The following is a 12488-nucleotide window of genomic DNA, read 5'->3' on the forward strand; positions in this document are numbered from 1 at the left end:
TAGGCTGAAACTATGGGCATCACTGTCTTGTCCTCTTTAAGTTAACCTGGGAAAGGTATGTAGGCCACAATTGCTATAAATTTACATCCGTAAAGATATTGGTGAAATGTCCTGGCTCCAAATATGACCACCAAACCTTCCTCTGTATCTGGGCATATTTATGCTGTGCATTAGCCAAAGTCCTGGATATATGTGCAATTGGCATTCCTCTCCATTCGGCCACCTGAGAGTTAATACTATCCTGATGCTATACGGGGGGGCATCACATGTCAATAGAGTGCCAGCACTGTAAAATTTCACAATTAGAGGAGGCTTGGAAAATAATATTCCTTGAATAAATGCTTAACTCTTGAAAGGTTTTAGTATCTTATGTCTCAAGGAAGGTTAGGCTCTAATAATTGAAAAAGATGCAGATCCACAAGCTGTCAGGAAAATTACTCGTTATTTTTCATCTGCCCCAAATTCATTTGCCCAGAAAAAGTAACACATTTTTCAACATACTGGGCCCAGTTGTCAATAGTAAGATTGAATATGTCAAGTGCCCCAAACAATAGTTTGAGGCCACTAATGCTTACTCCAACTCAAAGACAACTGTTGCAAGCAAATTTCTTCGGGAGTGTGCTTTTCCCTCATCACAACTAAAATAACTCCACAGAGGCCAGCATCCTGTCAACAAGTCACCCTTTATTTATGCATGGGGAGTCCTTACCACTGATGCAGCTTCCTCAGAGCCACCTCTCAGAGTGAGCAGAAAGTCTGACAATCCTGTTCTTGTCTGTCAGTCAGGATTGGACCAGATTAACAATCCCAATCAAGGAACTCATATTCTGTGAGGTCCACCTGGCTGACCTCATTGCAATCACCACTGCAATCATTGACATATTTTAGAAACATTTCATTAGCTGTAAAATGCTTTGGCACTTAAAGTCATGAGTAAAAGAACAAAAAACTTCCCCTTTGGCCCACCAAACATGTGCCAACATATGATGCGTGTCTAAACGAAAAGCCTTTTGCCTCTACGCAATCTGTATCTCTATTCTTGTATCTGTCAAGATGTCTCCTTAGCATTGCTATTGTATCTGCTTCTACCACTTCCTCTGGCAGAACATTACTGCCCTCTGCGTAAAGAAAACTTGCCTCTCACATCTCCTTTAAAATTACCCACTTTTACCTTCAACCTATGTCCCCTAGTAATTGACATTTCTACCCTGGGAAAACGGTTCCGATATCCATTCCTTCCATACTTTTCATCATTTTGTAAACATCACTCGGGTTACTTCTCAGCCTCTGATGTTTGATTGAAAAGAAAGGCACTATATTCAGTGGCTCAGTGCTAGGGACATGGGTTCAATTCCAACAATGGGCAACTGTTTGTTAGGTGTTTGCACATTCTCCCCCATGTCTGTGTGGGCTTCCTCCCACGGTCTAAAGTTGCGTGGGTTAGGTGGATTGGTGAAGCTGAATTGCCCATGGTGACCAGGGGTGCACAAACCAGGTGGATTAGTCACGGGAAATGCAGTGATACAGTGAGATGTGCTTTAGAGGATCAGTGTTGACCAAAAAGGTTGAATGGTCTACTTCCACACTGTAGAAATTCCATGATATAAATTCAACGCTTTGTTTTCTTTTGTATGTTGCAGTCAAATTAGCTTGTGATAAATTTGATGACATTCGAGGTTGATTTATTTGTACATGTGTGTCAGATTTATGACAGCACTAACATCTCTGAAAGCTGTAGGTTCAAAATCTGACCTTGAGCACATAGATCATGCTTAAAGTTCAAAACACCACTGCAGGAGCACTGTGGGCTTTAAATAGCCAATTAAAGGTGGGAATCTATGATGTTTAGGGCTTATTACCAAACAGCTGAATTTCCAATTACCAATGGTGAACCAATTGCCATCATTGTGTGTTAGAGATGGGAATTGGAGGAGTGCACAGATCTCAAAAGTAGTTATAGGGATTGGGAAAATTGAAAATTCTAAATCAAGGGGTTGCCAGATGCAGGTCAGCGAGTTTAGGCACAAATGATTGAATGAAATTTTGACAACACAGTTCTCTGAATGCCCTATTGGTATCTGAGAATGGGTAATTAACATTTCACAGACCAATAAGAGTGTACAGGAAGTATTCCACTTATAATGCAGTGACATGTGTATAATATGGAGCTTCCTTCCTAAGTACACTTAATTGCAGAAGTTCAAGAAAGTTGCTCACCACCACTTTTCCATAGCAATGAGGAATGAACAATAGATATTGTGTAGCTGGTGACATGAGACCATTAGTCCATCTGATGTAGGAGCAGAATTAGGCCATTCGCCCCATTGACTATGCTCCACCTTTCCATCATGGCTGATATGTTTCTCAACCTTATTCTCCTACATTATTCTTTACTAATAAAGAGCCTATCTAGCTCTGGCTTAAATATGCTGAATGACTTGGCCTCCACAGCCTTCTGTAACAATGCATTCCACAGGTTAACCACCCTCTGGCTAAAGAAATTACTCCTCATCTCAGTTCTAAAGAGTCATCCCGTCTTTCTAAGACTGTGCCCTTGAATTCTGATCTCTCCTAATGATGGAAACGTCTTCTCCACATCCTCTCTATCCAGGTATCTCAGTATTCTGTAAGTTTCAATGAGATCCCGCCTCATCCTTCTAAACTCCATAGAGTACAGATCCAGAGTCCTCAACCACTCCTCATATGACAAGCCCTTCATCCCCAGGATCATTCTTGTAAATCTTTTCTGGGTCTCTTCCAATGCTAGCACATCCTTTCTTAGACATGGGCCCAAAACTGCTCACAACATTCTAAATGCGGTCTGACCAGAGCCTTATACAGTCACAGCTACACATCTCTACTCTTATATTTTAGCCCTCTTGAAATGATTGCTAACATTGCATTTGTCTTTCTAACTGGAAATGACTATTATGAGGGGGCATAAGTTTGAGGTGATTGGAGGAAGGTATAGGGGAGATGTCAGAGGTAGGTTCTTTACACAGAGGGTGGTGGGTGTGTGGAATGCACTGCCAGTGGTGGTAGCGGAGTCAGATACATCAGGGACATTTAAGCGACTCTCGGGTAGGCACATGGGTAATAGTAAAACGTAAGGTATGCAAGTTAGTTTGATCTTAGAGTAGGAAAATAGGTCGGAACAACATCATGGGTCGAATGGCCTGTACTGTGCTGTGCTGTTCTATGTTCTATGTTCTCTATACTAACTGCGCCTGCGTGTTAACTTTAAGAAAATCCTAAATCAGGATTTCTGAGTCCCTTTGTGCTTCAGATTTCCAATTTCCAAAGCCTTTTCCCATTTAGGCAATAGTCTATGCCTCTATTCTTCCTACCAATGTGCATAAGCTCATACTTTCCCAAATTGTACTCCATCTTTCACTTCTTTGTCCACTCTCCTGGCCTGCCCATGTCCTTCTGTAACCTCACCACCACCTCAACACTATCTGTGCCTCCATTTATCTTTGTGTATATGCAAATTTAGCACCAATGCCCTCAGTTCCTTCATCCAGATCATTAATGTATAAGATGAAAAGTTGTGGTCACAACACAGACCCCTGTGGAATTCCACTAGTCACCAGCTACTATCCTGAAAGATACCCCTTTATTCCCAGTCTCAGCCTTCTGCCAGTCAGACAATCCTCTATCTATGCCAGTATCTTTCTCTCAACATCATGGGCTCTTATCTTATTTAGCAGCATCCTGTGCAGCACCTTGTCAGAGGCCTCCTGGAAATCTAAATAGATCACGTTCTTTGACACTCCATTGTCTAGCTTGCTCATTATCTCCTCAAAGAATTCTAATACAATTGTCAGACATGACGTCTCCTTGATGAGGCCATGCTGACCCAGCCCTATGTTACTACGTGCTTCCAAATACTTCACAATCTCATCCTTAATAATGAGACCAAAAACTTACCGATGACTGAGGTCAGGCTAACCTACTTTTCGTTTCTTGTCATTGGCCTCGCACAGGGGAGTTACATTAATCATTTTCCTATCCTCCAGGGTGCTACCTGAAAGATCATCGCCAATGCTTCTACAATCTCGGTAGCTTCCTCTTTCACAATTCTGGGGTACAGCCCATCTGATCCAGGGAATTTATCCACCTTCAGACCTTTCAGCTTCCCTGGGATGTTCTCTTTAGTGATGGTGGCTACACTCAACCCTGACTCTCTTGAAGTTCTGGCAGACAGCTAGTGTCTTCAAATTGTGAAAACTGATGCAAAGTACTAATTCAATTCATCTGCCATTTCTTTGTTCCCCATTATTACTTCTCCAGCTTCATTTTCCAATATCCATTATTGCCTCTCTCTTACTTTGTAGGCATCTGTAATAAACTCTTGCAGTCATCTTTTATACTAGTAGCTAGCTTACCCTCATATTTCATCTTCTCCACACCACACCTCCCACTCATGCCCATTTCTTTTATACTAATCCTCTATTACTTTTTAAAGGCTTCCCAATTTCATAGCTTCACGCTAATCTTCACCCCATTGTATGCTTTTCTTTTGCATTTATGCTAGCCCTGACTTCCCTTGTCAGCTGTAGTTGCCTCATTCTCCCCTTAGTATGTTTCTTCTTCCTTGGGATGAATTTCTGTTGTGTCTTCTGAATTACCCCAGGAACTGCTGCCATTGCTGTTCCAACATCTTCCTTGCTAATCTTCCCTTCTAATCATCTCTGGCCATGTCTTCCCCCATGTCTTTCTGGTTAGCTTTACTCCATTATCATACCAATATATCTGATTCCAGCTTCTCCCTCTCAAACTGCAGGGTGAATTCATTAATACTTTGGTCACTTGCCCCTAGGCATTCCATCACCTTAACCTCCCTAATCAATTCTGCCTCATTGCACATCATTCTATTTTCTAAAAATTTCAGAACTAATGTCTTGTTTTTGTCTTTACCCAAAGAAACATTGTTTTCAAGTTCACATGCTCAAATGCTTACATTCCTGAAGACACCTCAGAAAGAATGAGAATGTCTAATGGTTAATAAATTTCACAACCTGTTAAATTAATAAGAATTATCAGCCAGCTTTTTTGATGACTAAGTTAACATTGCTATAAAAACAGAAGTAGCTGGCAAAGCTCAGCAGGTCTGGCAGCATCAGCATGCGAAGAGAAATCACAGTTAACATTTCGGATCTGGTGACTCTTCCTCAGAACAGCGTACTGAGTTCTGAGGAAGGGTCATCAACCCTGAACAGTTAAGTCCGATTTCTCTTCACAAATGGTGCCAGGCCAGCTGATCATTGCCAGCTACTTCTGTTTTTATTTTTGACTTACAGCATCCGCAGTGCTTTTGGTTTTGTTTAGAAGTCAATATTGCTCCTGTAATCAAATGATGACAGTACGCCAGAGATTCTCCACGCTGGTATCCACTGGAGACCACGATTTGAAACTTGGAGAAGCAGGAGGTACACCCAAAAGTTGCAGTAAACTTCTCCCTTCCCCTCTCGTTCCTCCCCTCAAGGGAACACAACACTGCAAAGGAGACCGTACTCCAGGTCAGATGAATCAATGGGTAGCAATCATATATTAATTATTAGCAGATTAACTTCCTTGAGAGGTGACAGCTACCAATGATGGCTTAACCTTTGTTACTGAACAACTTCACCACATGCAGGGAAATTGAGCTTAAGGGAACTGAGCCCGTATCGAATTTAATGAGAGACGACATTGTACAACAAGTAAATATTTTGGACAGAACAGCTGGAAATAGAATAGCTGGGGATATCTAGAGCCAATATGAACTTTAATGTAATGTCAGGGCAGTAGTGGACACCAATAAATATTTGGGGATGTCAAGTAATCTTAGATAATACATTTTCATGAGTACGGTCATTTATTTTTGTGTCTTTCATGCATTTGAGTTGAAGAAGATTGGCAGTGGGTAATATAAGGTGTTTCTAATTAAAAATACCCAGTACTCACAAGATCTTGAAGATCAAGTCTAGTATGTTGCTAGAGAAATTAAAGAAATTTAAAATGAAATTAAATTAGATAGAATTCAATGCTGACTCTACGGCTTCACTCCATCACTGACAGAATTTAAGGAGGCCAACCTGGCTTGTTGAGTGGGCTGTTGGTGATGATGGAGCATTCGTAATGGACCATCTCTAGGCCCTCGGAAGATTACCACCCCCAAACCCCCCAGGTTCTCTTCTCCCCCTGGTCTCGTGTCCTCCACCTGAGTCATATCCAGCTAGCATTGCAGCCAGCAAGACCCCCAACCACTGACATTGTGGTCCAAACTAGTTCAATTCATCAAGGCCACTTCATCAGATCTTGAGCACAGTACCAACCACTGCTCTGAGGTCAAACAACTTGTGCTCAATGGGTCGAATTCCCGTCTCCACCAAAACTGGAGACACCCATTTGTCACGTGCCTGGGCCTCCCCTGGAGATTTGAACGAATGTCAGGGTTCTCGGGTTGAGGGAACAGGGAACAAAGTATCTCACTAAATCCAGCCCATACCATCAGAGGGAGCATTTCAGTGGAAGGAAAGTCAGTTATATGTTTCTAGATAGATGGGGTGGTGGGGGGTGAAGGTGAGGCTATTCTCCTTGGGGAGAGAAAGTTAAAATGAGATTTGAAAGAGATGTTCCAAATCATTTGGGGTTTGGATGGAGTAGGGAGGGACAAAACTGTTCCCACTGGTGGAATAATTGAGAAACAGAGAACACCAACCTGTGGTACTCAGCAAGGGAAGAAACGGTGACATCTGGGGAAGACAGCAACTGGTTAGGATTTGAATTGCACTACCTGACACATTCAGACGCAGAGTCAATCGTGGTTTACCCAGAAGAAATAAGCCATTATCCAAAGACAAAGCATTTTCAGGGCTTTCTGGAAAACAATGGGACATTGTGTCTAAGTGAGTTTCTCCTGGAGGCACGATTTGGCCTCCTTCTATTCTGTACCTATTTCATGATTCTACCATCTCAAGAAGTAACATGCATTGTGTAGTCAATAAAGGCATTGAATACATTCTTGGTAAGGAGGTGTTGGGAAGGTTTGTTGGAAAAGAGAGGATAAGTGGGACTAATTGATAACTAGCACAAGGCATGATTCCCACTGTGATGTATGATTCCATGGCTCTATACACTTATTGGGGGTATCTCTTCCATCAATGGCACACTTGCTTATATATTAGCTTTTGTGAAACCTATTTTCCAGTCATACAGTCCCATATTAAAGATAACTGTTTATCTGACTAGTATACTGGTCAGGTTGCTATCATCATTTGACCTTTATAGGTACTATACATGTTTTAATTTTGGTTAGCTCATTTACTTGAAACATGGCATCAGAATTATGAAGCAGAATTTGACTGCATTTTAAAGGTGTAAGTACTATAAAAAACAAGCAAACAAGACCTAAAACCATAGACTGCATCTCTAAGGTTGTGGAAGTATCGAATAGCTCTGAATTTTTCCTTCCAAGATGCAATGGAAGAGAAAGGAAATGTGAGTTAAAACTGGTTACTCTCGGTGATAGAACTATGAAATTTTTGCAGAATTAAACAAAAAGTTAAGCATAATAGCAGCGATTCTGTTATCTGTGCTGGGGAAACAGTGCTAGTGAGCAGTACTCCTCCCTAGATGTCAGTGGGGAGTCTCGAACTCAGACACAAGAGATTTCAAAAGTATAGAAGACATACTTTGAACCCCAGCATCGGGGTTCAAGGTGAGTGTGATACTATTAGTTCTCTTTCACAAATCAAGAGTTAAAAGTGGAATGTTGCAGCATTTATTTGTTGGTTACACAGGTCAAGTAGCATTTGGAAAAGTTAGATTTGATGCTTTTGAAAAACATGCAGGCATCAGATATCTTTGGATTGAAAAGTTGCCTTACCACAGGGGCTTTGGAATTTAATTTGCAGTTTGACCCAGAACGGAGAGAACAGTTGTACTCAGGCTTCCTAAAAGCCTGCAACTGAACATGGTTCTTCTTCTTTCAACCTGAGTGACAAAAAAGAGGCACTCAAAAACTCAGGAAAAAACCTAGATCCAACTGACTGACTATTGGATGGCTGTTCTTCTTGATTATAACAATGTGATCTCATGGCAAGAAACAAAACAAAAGAACTGGTCCACAGAATCTATTTGCCTATGATTTCATTTCATGATATTTCTATAGAACTTCCTATCTTTTCTGTCCTATTTTGAATAAATGTGTACGGTTTTGGATGTAAAAGGGATATAGTTTAAAATTGCGTGTCAGAAATTAATTATTCATTTTGCCACTTGCTAATGGATAAGTTTATTACAATAAATACTTTTTTGTTTTCCTGTTCATTGATGAAACCTGATGTGAGGTTTTTTTTTCTCATCTTAAGTGGTAGTCAGTCAGGCAAATTTACCATCTTAGTGATTGGAATGATCATTTGTATGTTTGTGGTGGCCTGACTACCAGTCCCATCAGAGCTTGATATAGAACACAGTTTTGTTAACGAATTATTGTTGATGAATAATTTTTTTTGTCCTGCGTATTGGGTAACTTTAAAAACTTGTACCCATTAATGTTAATACAGATACTTTTTGACATTTCTATGGAAAAGGAAGGTGTTTAGAGAAATGTAGTTGTATAGTGTGCCAGCTGGTTTACAATCACGTGATCTGTATGTATGCTGTAGGAGCTTCAGTTAAATCTTTGGCGGTCTTTAAGTATATTATTTGAAACAATAACAACAGTTGGGAGTTTTCACATGCCAACTTCCCTGCATGTGCCCAGTTTATCTCGCAATAAATGCATTAGACATGTCGAGAATATTGTGATGTTCCTCATTCTCATTCTCTTCTCTCTAAACACTGTTTCATTTCCTTTTTCTGGTACGGGAAAGGCATAATTTTCTGAAGCTGCAGCTGAGGCATATTGCTGTAGCAAAATAGCTTTAGTCTGTACTAACCTTTTACTGTAAGGTTTCTCAAAGTTGGGATTTGGAACACTAAGTTCGGTCTTGAGCTGAAACTTTGGTATCCCTTGGTCTGAGACATCATTGGCTCGCTGTGGATCACTTACTGAGTTATAAGAGTTGTATTCCCTTTCTGATAGGTTGTCACAGTGTCCCCATCAAACCCACGCTCTCAGTTCTTAATGACGATCATCAAACACTGAAATCCAATCCCAGAGGGAAAATGTTTGGGAAGCACAGTTTTACCTTCCTTGAGTCAGGAGAGTTTGATGCTGTCACCAGGCACTGAGCATGAGCAAAAATCCCATACTGTGGCAATAATCCCTCCTTGACAATTGTTAAAAGAATCAGCGTGACGATTGCCTATTGAGTAATGACTATTGCCACAGCAAGGATAGAAGACTTTCCTGATTGTGACGCTTTTCAGTGTATTTAACAGAGGAGAATTTCCATAAAAGCCTCCAGTGAAAAATATCCACTTTACCTGAAAACCATGTCTGCCTTGCTCCTACTACACCACAGTGGCCATAATGTATTCTGTGATGTTGCCACGGGAGACAACAGCAATAATTGTTTCTAGAGTTACCATTGTGAGGTGCATACAGAACACCCAGTCTGCTGTTGCTGCCAGTTGCTGAATATTGACACCTCGCCAAGACTATGTTGGGCTCATTGCTGGCTCCACCCACTTAAGGTTTGTGTCCAATGTGTTTGCGAATTAAGGAGTGGCATTTTGCAGAAGTGAGGTGTCACCTATCGTAAGGTGGTTTTCTAGAAAGAACAAGTTTAGAACGCCTTCTGTAACAAGGCCTTTAAATTGGGGACGCTCAATAAACTGAAAGAGACAGGTAGATGTCTCATTGAGAGGAGCACATGGAAAGCTGTTCAAGGAAGTAGGCATCATTAATTGACTGTAAAATTGCACTAAAATACTCTTCTGGGGACTGTGGTTGTGCAATTGACCTTAACCTCTAGGACTTGGGTTCACACCAAGCCTAGATGGATGGGTTAGTTGTGTCCTCAAAGGTAACATGTAGAATGAGTTATGAGCAGGCTCAATTAAGTGGCCCATACTGCAGAGCAAAACTGTCCCAAATTCTGAATTAATTGACAACTCTGGCACAGAGATCATAGAATGGCAACTGGAGGTTGCTGCTGAGCAAGAAGGTTTCATTCTCAATATTGAGCTGTATTGTTTCTCTTGTCAGAGCACTCAACAGGGCAGCACTCCCACACACAAAAGTATATACCTGATAAAGGCTTTGAGGTGTTTTAACATGGCAAAGTTCTATATAAATGCAATTTTTATTTCCTTAATTCACCAAGCTTCCAAGGTGCCTTTCCTCTGTATTCCAAATTAGAGGCCAGACAAACTCATTAAGTACAATCTATACAATTGCAGATGGGCTGATTTTGGGAAAGCTAAAATAATTGAAGGACTCATCAGGAACACCAGCTGATTCTCAGTGGAGTATTGGCATTGATAGACATTCAACCTTAAGGTCACCAAGCTGAATCTTGGAATGCCAACAGTGTAGAAGCATGCCATTCAGCCCACACCAAACCTCTGAAGAGTATTCCACCACATCGCCACTACCACACCCCCACCCCAAAGTACTGTAACCCTACATTTCCCATGGCTAATTCGCTAAGCCTGCACATCTTTGGGCTGCGGGAGGAAACCCACACAGACACAGGGAGACTGTGCAAGCTCCATACAGACAATTACCCAGAATCAAGCCTGGCTCCCTGGCATTGTGAGGCAGCAGTGCTAACCACTGAGCCACCATGCCATCTGTATGACCCCAATGAATGGGTCATTCTATCTAAGTTGATAGGAGAATTATAAAAAATGATTTCTGTCAAATTGGGGTGTCTTGTCATCTTAGTTTAGGTGTTAGGAGAGGAAAACAATAATGGATTTAGTCAAAAGCATGGCCTTCATTAAACTAACTAAAATAATACCGTTATTAGTCCTGACAAGCATACGCCTAACAGAATCCAAGTGACACTGTGAATCCTAGAAATGCTGCAGAGTTCCAGCGAATCACAGCAGTGAAACAACATCTCATCTTCGGTCTAGGTACTTCACAGCCTTCTGGATTCAATACTGAGTTTAACATCTTCAAATTATGAACCATTTCTTACCTTTTAGCTTGTTACATTCTGTTATCATGTCCTCTTCACCGCCTCCCCCCCCCCCCCCCCCCGCCCCCCCACCATCCTAGTAGGACTGTCTGTCCTTTAAAGTCTGGCTGGAGACACACCATTGTTCTGCCGTTCTCACATTCCAATCACTTAATCTGAACTAACAACATCTTTTCTCCACCAAGATCTCACACCCCCCCAATGCCAAACTATAGCATAAATGCTGATGCCCCACAACACCCCTCCCCCACTCCCACACTTCAGCTCTGATGAAGAGTCATCTAGACTCAAAATGTTAACTTGCTCTCTCTCCATGGATGCTGTCTGACCTGCTGTGATCTCCAGCATTTGTTGTTTTCAGTGAATCATCTTACGTGGTCACAAATAATTTCATCTCCAGATAGAAGATGTGAAATGCCTTAGAAAAAGAAAGAATGTTAACGAGAACCGGTAAGAGTTTTGGATACAAGCAAGAAAGTTTTGTAAGTAAAAGTTAGAAGTTCAAGAAAGCTGAAGCGTTTTAACTTAAAAGCAACAAACTAATGGTGTGCATCATCACAGTGCACAGTTCTATAATGCTAGAACAATTGCCAGAAGTCTGAAGTTGTCTAAACTCAGCCTAGAAGGTGACTGAAGAAAACGATGGCTAGCAGACAATAACTGACCACGGACAGCCTTAGAAGTGAAGCTGAGGACTCCAGCTGAAGTTACACATGGGATGCTAATCTACTGAACAAATAAGGTAGTGTGCCTGCATCTAAAATACAGAGAACAGCCTGATCCCAAGTGCAAGCTTATTAATGATACCTTGAATAACAAGCTACAAATGTAACCTTGCTAAGCCATTTAAACATTGAACCTGTAATCAAGGGGATTCTCGTTACTGCTTTGATACTGTGGCAGACTTAAACTATTTTGCCTGAAATGTAAACTGTTAATTAATAATATTTAGCCAAGTATTTTATGAATGCATGACATTCAAACCATGTTAGTCTTGTTACTATGCATGTGTCAAATAAAGCTGTTAGTCAATGCACCCTCCCCACCACTTTGCCTAAAAAAAGTGCAGTTAATCACTTCATTCAAGCACATCCTTACTGTGATAGTCCAGTACAAGGGGATGCTGCATTTCTAAGTCCCTCATATACAGATTTCAAGACTCAACCGTTCATTTTTATCATTGTAGCAATACTCCCTCTTCCAATACAGTGCTCCCACCCAGGGTCATGGTTTCAGCAATTGTTGCCATGAAAGAAATAAAATAAACAGACAGTTGAGGTGCTTGGTGGCTGTCAACATGTATGAAGTTGATTTGCCAATATCAGTGCCGGGAAATGAATGCTTTTATGTCTTTTGTATCCTTTGTTAAACTCATGCATGTTTGTCCTCCATTGCTTGTCAAAGAAA

General features: G+C 41.1%; 1 long non-coding RNA gene across 1 annotated transcript in view; it reads right to left on the reverse strand.

Annotated features, from left to right (window-relative positions):
* The window catches only part of LOC125467367 (uncharacterized), a 68166-nt gene extending 62684 nt beyond the window's left edge, over positions 1-5482 (reverse strand). Inside the window, exon 1 of the long non-coding RNA XR_009442887.1 lies at positions 5302-5482. This is a non-coding gene — a long non-coding RNA (uncharacterized LOC125467367). The remainder of the gene's footprint in view (positions 1-5301) is intronic.
* Positions 5483-12488: the final 7006 nt, after the last annotated feature.

The sequence above is a fragment of the Stegostoma tigrinum genome, chromosome 33 (assembly GCF_030684315.1).
Source record: "Stegostoma tigrinum isolate sSteTig4 chromosome 33, sSteTig4.hap1, whole genome shotgun sequence".
NCBI classification, from domain to species: domain Eukaryota; kingdom Metazoa; phylum Chordata; class Chondrichthyes; order Orectolobiformes; family Stegostomatidae; genus Stegostoma; species Stegostoma tigrinum.